This window comes from Lissotriton helveticus, chromosome 7 (assembly GCF_964261635.1).
Source record: "Lissotriton helveticus chromosome 7, aLisHel1.1, whole genome shotgun sequence".
NCBI lineage: Eukaryota > Metazoa > Chordata > Amphibia > Caudata > Salamandridae > Lissotriton > Lissotriton helveticus.
In genome coordinates, this window is record NC_136068.1 from 838,176,815 (window position 1) to 838,188,872 (window position 12,058).

At 50.8% G+C, this 12,058-nt stretch overlaps 1 protein-coding gene across 1 annotated transcript in view; it reads left to right on the forward strand.

The window, feature by feature from the left end:
• STING1 (stimulator of interferon response cGAMP interactor 1) overlaps window positions 1-12,058 on the forward strand; it is a 409,277-nt gene that overhangs the window by 283,913 nt on the left and 113,306 nt on the right. The gene's annotated exons all lie outside the window — the stretch shown is intronic.

Sequence of the window (12,058 nt, forward strand, 5' to 3'; positions counted from 1 at the left end):
ATGCTACGAAAAATAAAGAAAATAAAAAGATTTTTATCAACAGAAGCACTAACCCTGGTTGTTCTTGCGCTTATCATCTCACGACTGGATTATGCTAACTCACTCTATGTTGGAATTCCAGCAGATCAATTACAACGTCTGCAATTAATCCAGAATCACGCGGCCAGGTTAATCTTTCAAATCCCGGCCCGCCAGCACGTAAAGCCACTGCTCAAACAACTGCACTGGCTTCCAGTGAGACAACGCAATGTCTTCAAGATAGGCTGCATTGTACACAAGGCGCTGTCAGATGAAGGACCTAAGTTTATCTCCAAAAGGATCAAGAAATACATCCCTCCCCGCACCCTCCGTTCCTCTGGTCAACACCTTCTGACCGTCCCTAGATATAAGCGCATTAAACATGGCGGGATCCGGTTTTCTACGCTGGCTCCCCAGACCTGGAACACTCTTCCTTTTCCAATACGGACTACTGATTCCCATCTTCAGTTCAGGTAACAGCTAAAAACGTGGTTATTTTTACAAGCCTATTCCATCTAAGCCTTCAACCTATTTAGAGCTTTGTCCTCTGAAGTGCCAAGAAACCTTCCCGGTGAACGTTGCGCTATACAAGTATTTTAACATAACATTTAACATAACCTTTGGACTTAAAAGAAATTTCAAGAAAAGGTCTTCAAGAAGGTAAAGAAGGTAAAGGTCCGTGCGGCAAAGCAGTCAGCGGTGTCTGAGGAGGGGAGGTCGTCATCAGGGAGCAACTGGATGAAGTTACTGTAAAGATTTCTACATTCTGACTTTTTTGATTTCCAAAAAAGTGACTATCTGCAGCGAGACAAAGCTGCAGGCTCTAGCCATCGAGGGCTTCACGAGGCCAGATACCATAAAGTCCTGCTGAACAGGATCTGCTGCTGCAGAAAAAAATGTAGCAGGAGCTACTGCAAAGTCAGGCCGACTGGCACTGCACCTTGGGTGGATCAGCAAGCAGGTAGGTCCCTGTCTTCTGTCAGTTCTCAGGCCACTTTTTGGCAAAGAAGTTTCCAAGTCCCAATTTCAGGCAGTTTGGGCATCTTTAGCACCTTGTCCAAGAGTCTAGTATTGGTGATGCCCAAAAGAGCAGGATTTACTTCAGGCAGGGTCCAGGTGCAGGGTTCACGACGGTTGTTGGGGCTTGTTGTATCCCTGTAGCTCAGAACAGGAAGTCAGCCAACTAGCCCTTGGAGCCATAGTGGTAGTCCTGGGTTCAAGCATCAAGGCAGGGCTCAACCAGCAGGTCATTCCTCTGGTATCAGAAAGGTTGTCCTCTGAGGTACAAAGCAAGCTTAAATCAACAGGGCAGTCCTTTGGAGTACAAAGCAGGCCTTCTCAGTGTCCTCCGCATGTCCAGGAGTGTACCGAAGAGTTGGCCTGAGGGTTCAATGTAAACACCTGGTGCCAGGCTTTGAAGTGGGAGTAACTTCTAGACTTTCTCCCACATCTAGTCTGGAAACTTCCTTCCTTCCCATGCCCAGGTGCCAAGAGGGCTATAGTGACAAAAGGCCGATGTCAAGTTCTCTGTGAGTGTGCTGTAGGCAGCGCTTTGAAATGTAAGTGGGGCAAGGAATAGGTCCATCCATCCCATCCTGCCAACACCTAGTCCACCTTTATCACACTGTGTGGGAGGGGTACACAAATGTCAAAACTGTCACTCTGTTCACAGCAATGTGACCCAGGACACAAGCTGCAAGCACCATATGGTTAGGACAAGAAAATTACAACTTTCTAAAAGTGCCATTTTCAGAATTGTGACATAAAATCCAACTTTACCATTAAAGAGGATCTTAAATTAAAATTATTTTGAGACCAAGCAAGACATTTCTACCTGTTCCCAAACAAAAGTTAGCGCTTATTAAATGTAACCCAATGTTATCCCATGGGAGAGTTAACCTCACAGTAGTAAAAAACAAAAGTGGGAGTTTTTCACTACTAGAACATGTAAAAGTTAAAAGTACATGTCCAGCTTTTTAAATACAGTGCACCCTGCACCATTGGCTGCTTAAAGCTGACCTTAGGGGTGACATATATTTATTAAAAAGGGAAGTTTAGGGCTGGCAAAAATATATGTTGCCAGGTCGAATAGGCAGTGTAAAACTGTACACAGGTTACAGTGGCAGACCTGAGACACATTTTAAAGGGCTACTTAAGTGGGTGGAACAATCAGTGCAACTGGTGGCATTTAATTTACACCTGTACCTGTAGTACCACTTTACTAGGGACTTATAAGTAAATGAAATATGACAATATGGTGTAAACACAGCACATTGGCACTAGTTAGTAGTGGTAAAATGCACAGAGTCCTTAAGTGAACAAAAAAGAATGTCAGAAAACAGGAGGGGGTAAGGCTACAAGTTTGGGGGAAGATCACACTAAAGGCTGTCAGATCTAACATGTGCCACCCGCCCCAACTGAAAGTGGGGAGAACTACTCACCCTCATGAGCGACCCCTGACCCTCCTGCCTGCCACTAGTTTTTTCTCCCCCTTTTCTGCCCCCTTCCTGTGTGCCCCGTTTTTGTGCTCTGTGCCACTCGTTTCCCCCCCCTTTTCTGCCCCTTTTGCCTTCTATACACTCTTTTGTCCCCTCTTGTGCCCCATTTTGCTTCTGTTCCACTGCTTCCCCGCCGCTGTGACCCCTGCAGCCCCGCCCCCTGCCCACTCACTGCTCCGCCTCCCAGCTGCTCCTCCCTCCCAGCTCCCCTTAAAATGGCGGCAGCTGCGCAGCGACACGCGCAGCAGGCGCGCCGCTGCGCGCCTAAGGCAAGCCCCTCTACGCCCGTCCGTGCCTGGACCGCGCCCAGCGCCATAACCCCTGGACCCCGCGAACGCCACGACACCAGACTCCACTACAACGCAGCACCCTCCACGCACTCAACACCGGCTGAAACCACACCTGCTTCCAGGCCACCCTAAACGGACCCACGGACCCTTCTCCTGCCGCACTTGCAGCTAAAACCTGCAACAGAGCCACCAAACCTCCAAGGACTGGACCCAACGACCTACGCTGCATACTCCTCAATACCCGCTCCGCACGCCAACACCCCGTCGAGCTCTGGGATCTGCTCGACACCTACGCCCCAGACGTAGCCTTCTTGACCGAGACCTGGTGGAACGACTCCTCGACGCCCGACATCGCCATAGCCATCCCGGACGGCTACAAGATCACCCGCAGGGATCGCGCCAACGGAATCGGAGGAGTAATAACCATCGTCCAGAAGTCCTCCCTCAAGGTCGCCACCCACGCAGACGACACCCTCAACACCGACGAACACCTGCACTTCCGGATCCACACCGACCCCAACACCACCCTTAGAGGAACACTCGTCTACAGACCCCCCGGACCCTGGGCCCACTCCATCGCCGACCTCGCCAGCACCCACGCACTCACCTCCATGGACTACATCCTCCTCAGGGACCTGAACTTCCACCTCGAGAACAACAACTACGCCAACTCTATCACCCTGATCGACAACCTCGACAACCTCGGCCTCAGACAACTCATCACCGCACCCACCCACCCCGCCGGCCACACGCTGGACCCAGTCTTCTCCACAGGCACCCACATCGCCTTCGACCACACCACCGAACTCCACTGGACCGACCACCGCTGCATCCATTTCACCTTCAAGAAACCAACCACGCACCACCGCACCCAACAGCTGCCTCGCCGCTGCTGGAGCAAAGTCACCGAAGACCAGCTGATCACCACCCTTGCCCAGAACCCACCCACCGACCCCACCAACCCAGACGCCACAGCCCGCAACCTCAAACCGTGGATCGACGACTGCGCCAACACCCTCGCCCCGCTCAAGAAACCCTCCAACAAACATACCAGCAAGAGAGCCACCTGGTTCACCAACGAGCTCCAGACCTCCAAACACGCATGCCGGAAACTGGAGAAGAAATGGCTCCATGAACGCACACCAGACAACCATGCAGCCCACAAGGACACCACCCGCAGACATCACCACCTCATCATATTAGCCAAGAGATCCTCCTTTAAAGACTGCCTGGACAACAATGCACACGACAGCAAAGAGCTCTTAAGCATCGTAAAGGAACTCTCCAACCCCAGCGCCAGCGCCAACGCCAACGACATCCCGCCCTCCCAAGAACTGTGCGACTCGCTAGCCACCTTCTTCCACCGCAAGATCGCTGACATCCACGACAGCTTCAACACCACAACCGCCCGACTACAACAGACTCCACCTCCCCCGCGAACACCACCAGCACCAACCGCCTGACCTGGTCCAACGTCAATGACGACGAGACACGCAAGGTCATGAACTCCATCCTCTCAGGATCTCCGTCAGACCCGTGCCCACACCACGTATTCAACAAAGCAGACGCAGCCATCCCCCCCCAACTATGGAAGGTCATCAACATCTCCTTCGAAACAGCGGCATTCCCGGAAAGCTGGAAGCACGCCGAAATCAACACCATCCTCAAGAAGCCCAAGGCGAACCCCAAGGACCTCAAAAATTTCCGGCCCTGCTCCCGTTCCCGGCGAAGGTCATAGAGAAAATCATCAACACACAATTTGCCCACCACCTCGGAGACAACAACATCTTGGACCCGTCCCAGTCCGGATTCAGACAAAACCACAGCACCGAGACAGCCCTCATCGCCGCCACAGACGACATCAGGTGCCAACTAGATAACGGCGAAACATCAGCCCTCATCCTCCTGGACCTGTCAGCCGCCTTCGACACGGTCTGCCATCGCACCCTAAAGACACGCCTCCAAGAAGCCGGAATCCAAGAGAAGGCCCTCGACTGGACCACGTCCTTCCTCTCCAGCAGAACCCAGAGCATCTGCCTCCCACCCTTCCGATCCGAAGCCACCGACATCATCTGCGGCGTCCCCCAGGGCTCATTCCTCAGCCCGACGCTGTTCAACATCTACATGGCCCCCCTCGCACAAGTGGCCTGTCATTACGACCTCAACATCATCTCCTACAATGACGACACCCAGCTCATCCTCTCCCTCACCAAGGACCCACACACCGCCAAAACCAACCTCCACGATGGAATGTAGGCCGTCGCCGACTGGATGAGGAGCAGCCGTCTGAAGCTGAATTCGGACAAGACGGAGTTCCTCATCCTCGGACCCACCCCCTCAGCCTGGGACGACTCCTGGTGGCCGATTAAACTGGGAACAGCACCGACACCCACCGACCAGGCACGCAACCTAGGATTCATCCTCGACTCCTACCTCTCAATGTCTAAACAGGTCAGCGCCGTCTCCTCCTCCTGCTGCAACACCCTCCGCATGCTACGCAGGATCTACAAGTGGATCCCCACCGAAACAAGAAGAACGGTGACACAGGCCCTCGTCAGCAGCAGACTGGACTACGACAACACACTCTATGCAGGAGTCCCAGCCAAACACCTACGACGACTACAACGCATCCAAAATGCCTCCGCCCGACTGATCCTCAACGTCCCCCGCCACAGCCACATCACCCCCCACCTGAGAGACCTGCACTGGCTACCCGTCAACAAGAGGATCACCTTCAAGCTCCTCACCGACGCATACAAAGCACTCCACAACGCCGGACCAGCCTACCTGACAGCAGACTCAGCTTCTACAACCCCACCCGCCAGCTCCGCTCCGCCAGCATCGCCCTCGCCGTTGTCCCCCGCATCCAATGAACGTCCTCCGGCGGCAGATCCTTCTCCTACCTCGCCGCCAAGACCTGGAACACCCTCCCTGCCCATCTACGGCAGACCCAAGACCTACTTGCCTTCAGAAGACTCTTCAAGACCTGGCTCTTCGAGCAGTAGCGGCACCCCCTCCCCTCAGCGCCGGGAGACCCTCACGGGTAAGTAGCGCGCTTTACAAATACTCTGATTGATTGATTGATGGGAGTTTGCATCACTAAAGTGGAAGAACCTGCATATACCATTAGTATTGGAGTGGTCTGACCCAGGGAGGTATTCCACTGTAAAGTCCATTCCCTTTAGGGAGATAGACCACCTCAACAGTTCAAGATTCTCACCCCTCATCTGCATGAGCCATCTGAGGGGCATGTGGTCTGTCTGTACCCAGAAGTGAGCCCCAAACAGGTATGGTCTCAACCTATTCAGTGCCCAGACCACAGCAAAGGCGTCTCTCTCAGTAGCACTCTACCTCTTTCCATGGGCAGTAACCTCCTACTGATGAAGGCGACAGGTTGGACTTGGGCCTCCTCAATGAACTGTGATAGTACAGCCCCTATGTCATGCTCTGAAGCATCTGTCTGCACTATAAACTCCTTGGAGAAGTCAGGGGCCTTGAGTAATGATGCTGTGACCTTGAGTACTGGTGCTGTACACATATCCTCCTTGAGAGTATCAAAAGCTTTCTGCCAGGCCTCTATCCAGATCACCTTTTTGGGCTGCTTCTTAGAAGGCAACTCAGTCAAGGGGGCAACAATGGCCAGGCCCTTGACAAACCTCCTATAGTATCCAGTGAGGCCTGGGAAGGCCCTCACTTTAGTCTGAATTATGGGGTGTCCCAGGCCAGAATAGTCTCAATCTTGCCTTGGAGGGGCTGCACCTTGCCCGCACCCACTAGGTGTCCCAGATATACCACAGATCCTTGCCCTATCTTTCTCTTGCTGGACTTGATAGTCGGTCTGTCTATTGCAGAGCCTGAAGCACCTCTCGGAGGTGGAATAGGTGATCCTTCCAGCTGGAACAGAATACAGCTATGTCATCATGTAAGGTCACACTGAAAGCCTCCACCTCAGCCAGGACCCTGTTGACCAACCTCTGAAAGGTGGCACCCTGAATTTGAAGGGGCCCTCTGGGGTGGAGAATGTAGACCTCTCTTTAACCCCCTCAGTCGAATCAATCTGCCAATATGCTGATGTTAACTCAAAAGTACTCAGAAACGTGGCAGATCACAACCTGTCTATGAGCTCATCAGCTTGGGGGATGGGGTAAGCATTAGTTTGAGTAACTGATTTGAGCCCTCTATAATTCACACAGATCCTCAGTTTTGGGGCATCATCCATTGGGGCGGCTTTGGGTACCCGCACTACTGGGCTGGACCAAGGACTATTTTGGTGCTCAATCCCCCCCAGGTTCAAGCATCTTGGACACTTCTTCCTTGATGCTAGCCCTCACTGTGTCAGTCTGTAAATTCTCCTTTTTACAGGCATACTGTCTCTGGTTTCAATGTCATGGATACACAAATGTGTAAGCCCAGGGGGAGGGAAAACAAAGTTGCAAACTGCTCCAGCAACTGGCGATAGTTCCTCTGCTGTTCTGGGGTCAGGATGGGGACAGGTTGACACCTTCCACTGACCCCTCCTGCTCCTTGGAAGATAGGTAATTGGGGACATGTTCACTCTCCTCTTCCACCCCATCCTCTGTCACCAGGAGAATGGTGACTTCAGGCCTCTCATAGTGTGGTTTGAGACAGTTAACATAGAGTACCCTTAAGGGGTTCCTGGGGGTCTTGATGTCCATCAGTTAGGTAACTGCCCCCTTTCTCTCCTTTACCTCATAATGCCCTTAGCAGCAGTCTTGGAGGGTGTTGGGCTCCACCTGCTCCATAATCTACACTTTGTGTCCAGGCTGAACCTCGACTTGAATGGGGTTCTGGCTTATGCCTGATCTGATTGTTTGCTGCGCGTAATACCTCCTGAAGCGAAAAGCCGGGAGACTCGCACATTTTTAAATTGTATTTACTGTTTTTATTAACTTACTTGTTGCAAAGGACGCTTATTTTTAATATCTACTTGGGTGAAGGACGCTCTTCTCACCGCGCTCCCCCCCTTATCCTGCTCGCTCTCCCTACAGCCGAGTTAGGTGCTGTTTCGGTTAGAGCCAGCTTTGGTCGCCATCTTGGGGGTATCCCGGGATTGCTGCTCCAGCAGTTCGGCCACTCCCACGCCCAGCCTGCATTTAAAAAGCCCGCCTTTGCATCGCGCACAGATTGTTTGCTGCGCGTAATACCTCCTGAGGCGAAAAGCCGGGAGACTCGCAAATTTTTAATTTGTATTTACTGTGTTTATTAACTTACTTGTTGCAAAGGACGCTTATTTTTAATATCTACTTGGGTGAAGGACGCTCTTCTCACCGCGCTCCCACCTTATCCTGCTCGCTCTCCCTACAGCCGAGTTAGGTGCTGTTTCGGTTAGAGCCAGCTTTGGTCGCCATCTTGGGGGTAGCCCGGGATCGCCGCTCCAGCAGTTCGGCCACTCCCACCCCCAGCCTGCATTTAAAAAGCCCGCCTTTGCATCGCGCACAGATTGTTTGCTGCGCGTGATACCTCCTGAGGCGAAAAGCCGGGAGACTCGCAAATTTTAAAATTGTATTTACTGTTTTTATTAACTTACTTGTTGCAAAGGACGCTTATTTTTAATATCTACTTGGGTGAAGGACGCTCTTCTCACCGCGCTCCCCCCCTTATCCTGCTCGCTCTCCCTACAGCCGAGTTAGGTGCTGTTTCGGTTAGAGCCAGCTTTGGTCGCCATCTTGGGGGTAGCCCGGGATCGCCGCTCCAGCAGTTCGGCCACTCCCACCCCTAGCCTGCATATGAGTGAAGCACCCTCCCGACCGTGCAGCGGCCGGGCGGGGCCTGGGGCCTGGGGCCAGAACCCCTGTTCATTGCGAGAATGGTAGGGTAGGTAGACTTCAATACACTAGAGAACAACTACTCCTCCTTCGCCCGAAGATCAAAGGGAGATGCTGGCATAATTTGCAGGCGGATACACTACCTTTACGCTGTGTGGATTGTACCTTCGACTCCCGGACCCTAATAGGCATTGGACAGGAAGTAGATAAAGTAAGGATGATGCTGCTTAACTGCCGCTCAATGAAGAAACACAAGCTAGAAATCCACGAGCTTTTAGTGGACTACAAGCTTGATGTACTCTGTTTAACGGAGACATGGCTGGACGAAGAGTCATCGCCAGAAATCCTTGAGGCTATTCCTTTAGGATACTGTCTACTTAGAGTTGACAGGGGGCGCCAGAGAGGAGGAGGGCTGGCGCTGATTCATAAAAGTGAGTTGATATGCACTCTAGATCAAGTCAAACTGTTGAATAGTGAAGCAGGATTTTTCACGATAAAAATTTCCCCTACAAATATTATTAATGGCTTTCTGATCTATCGTCCCCCGGGCGGAACTGCGCAGTTTTGTGACAACTTGGCAGAATTGGCCACCCAGCCGGCGCTGCGCTACAAGAAGCTCCTCATCTTGGGGGACTTAAATCTTCACTTTGAGGATGCCGATTGTAGGGAGGCGCAGGCAGTCGTGGAAACACTGAAATCCCTGATGCTGAAACTGCAGTCACTTGCACCCACACATCAACTGGGTCACCTCCTTGATCCTATTTTTGCAAATTGGGCTGGAATGAAGGTCTCTTCCCCGATTAGAATCCCATGGTCAGATCATTGTTTGATTCCGTTTGAGGTGGAAGGTGGCCTTCGGAAATTGGAGGGAGGAAAGCCAATGCCACAAAAGCGAAGGGATTGGAAAAAGTTCAGTCAGGAAGCATGTAGGCTTGCCCTGCTGAACGAGCCGCCTCCTCGGAGCGACACCTTGCAGGAGGCGTGGAAATGGTATGAAGAATGGATGTCGAATGCCTTAGATACAGTGGCGCCTTGGACAAATAAGCCCCCTGTTAGGAGGACTAAAATGGCCCCGTGGTTTAGCAAAGAGCTTATGGAGAACAAAGCTAAATGTAAAAATTTAGAGCGCAACTGGCGAAAAAATTACAACTCATGGTGCAAACTGCACTACAAGATCGAATTGAGAAAATATCACAAACTGGTTAGAGCAGCAAAGGGAGCGTTCCTTAAAGAAAGAATAGAAATGGTAGATAATCCAACTAAAGAACTATTTGCCATATATAAAGAACTTACAGTCCCCACAAGATTAATGGCGCAAGACACCTGCTCTAATGAACTGTGCGAGTCAATAGCGGACCACTTAGTTGACAAAGTGGAAAAAATCTACGCCTCTTTCATGGGTGGGTCGGATTTGTTGCAAAACCAGGCTGAAAAGGGAAAGAGTCTGGCCATTAACACTCAACTGAAGTGTTTTAAAGTACCGGATAGGCAGGTTATGTTGAGCATTGCTAACAGTATTCAGTCAGGATCCCCTAGCGACGCAGCTCCGCCCAAATGTTTTAAAGGTTTTCTTGATGGGATAATAGATCACATCAGTCACATGGCAACCCTATCTTTTCAGGAGTGCCATGTGCTAGATGTATGGAAAAGGGCTCAGGTGATTCCTTTGAAAAAGAAGCCCAACCTGCATATCTCCCAGTTACAGAACCTACGTCCCATCTCTCTTCTCCCATTTTGTATGAAAGTGGTGTAGAACATAGTTAATGCGCAGCTTATGGAATATCTTGAAGAGGGGCACCTCTTACACCCCACTCAATCGGGGTTTAGAGCTAGTCATTCAACGGAATTAGCTGTCCTTTTCTCCACGGAACGTTTGAGACAAATAGCGGATGATGGGCAGACAGCAGCATTATTATTATTAGATCTAAGTGCGGAATTTGACACCGTATTGCACACCACGCTGCTGCCTCGCCTCTCAGAAATGGGAGTGAAAGGATCGGCCCTCAAATGGATAAGGTCTTTTCTCGAGAATAGAAGTTTTCAAGTGCATTGTCCCCCATTCAAATCCTCCCCCCGGGGGTTGAAGCATGGGGTTCCACAGGGCTCCAGCTTGAGCCCGACATTATATAATCTGTATATGGAACCCCTAGCTCATATTGTGGAATCATTTGGAGTAGACATCGTCACATATGCCGATGATACTCAACTAATAATCACACTTACCCAGGGACAGGATGAAGCTGCAATCAATTTTTCCACCTGCCTCACGGCGGTAGCAAGCTGGATGAACGAGAACTGTCTGCGCCTAAATGGTGACAAGACTGAGCTGTTGGTAATCGGAAAAACCCCATCCATTTGGTCGCCTGCGTGGTGGCCGTCTGAACTAGGTCCGACACCCTCTCCTTCGGAGACTGTGAAGAACTTAGGTGTCCTATTGGACTCTAGTCTATCCTTTAAACAACATGTTGGCAAGGTGACAGGAAGATGCTATGATATCCTAAAAACATTACGCAAAGTGTTAGATCTCCTGCCAATCAGTGCCAGGAAAACTCTAATTCACGCTTTAGTCACGCCCCATCTTGACTATGGCAATTCCCTGTTCATAGGCCTAAGTAAGAAAGAGCTTCATCAGCTGCAGTGCGTTCAAAATGCTGCTGCACGCCTGGTGCTGAACCTGCCTCGCAGAGCATCAGGGAAACAGGCCCTGTAAATGCTCCATTGGCTCCCCATCAAGGAACACATTAGGTTCAAAGTGTTGTGCATCACGCATCGCATTGCCCAAGGGAAAGGCCCAGCGTATTTGCAAAAGCGTTTGACCATTCATTGTCCCAGACGTAATTTGAGATCATTGGGAACTATGCTGTTCAGGGTACCTCGCATCCGTAAGGCTAGAATGGGAGGTCACTCATTAAGGTACCTGGCGGGTAAATACTGGAATGAGCTTCCCATTGAACTCCGTATGGAACCATCAGAAGTGAGATTTCACCTTAAACTTAAAACCTACCTTTTTCCACATACTTAATTATCTTCAGCTAGAATTTGCAATGTCTCTTAGCCTTGTATTAACAGCTACTTAGGGGGTTGACAGCAACCATAGCGCTGGGACACACTGTGCTGAGTGTAACCAGGCGCTTTAGAAATGGTTTTATTATTATTATTATTATTATCTTCATCACCTCTGGCTTGGCTTCAAGAGTCTCAGAGGTCTTATTCCAGAAGTGCTGCATCTATATTTGGTTTCTGAGAGCCAGCATGTAGCTAACTACATCCTGGCAGGGCTTCTTGGGAGCTTGCTTCTACCCCTCCTTCGCAAAACTGAGAGATCCTCTAACAGGGTGGCCATAGAGGAGCTCAAAGGCACTTAACCCAACCCCTTTCTGTGGTACCTCCCTGTAGGTAAAAAGAAGGTATGGCAGGAAGACATCCCACTTCTGCCTCATGTGCTCAGGCAGCCCCTTAATTATGA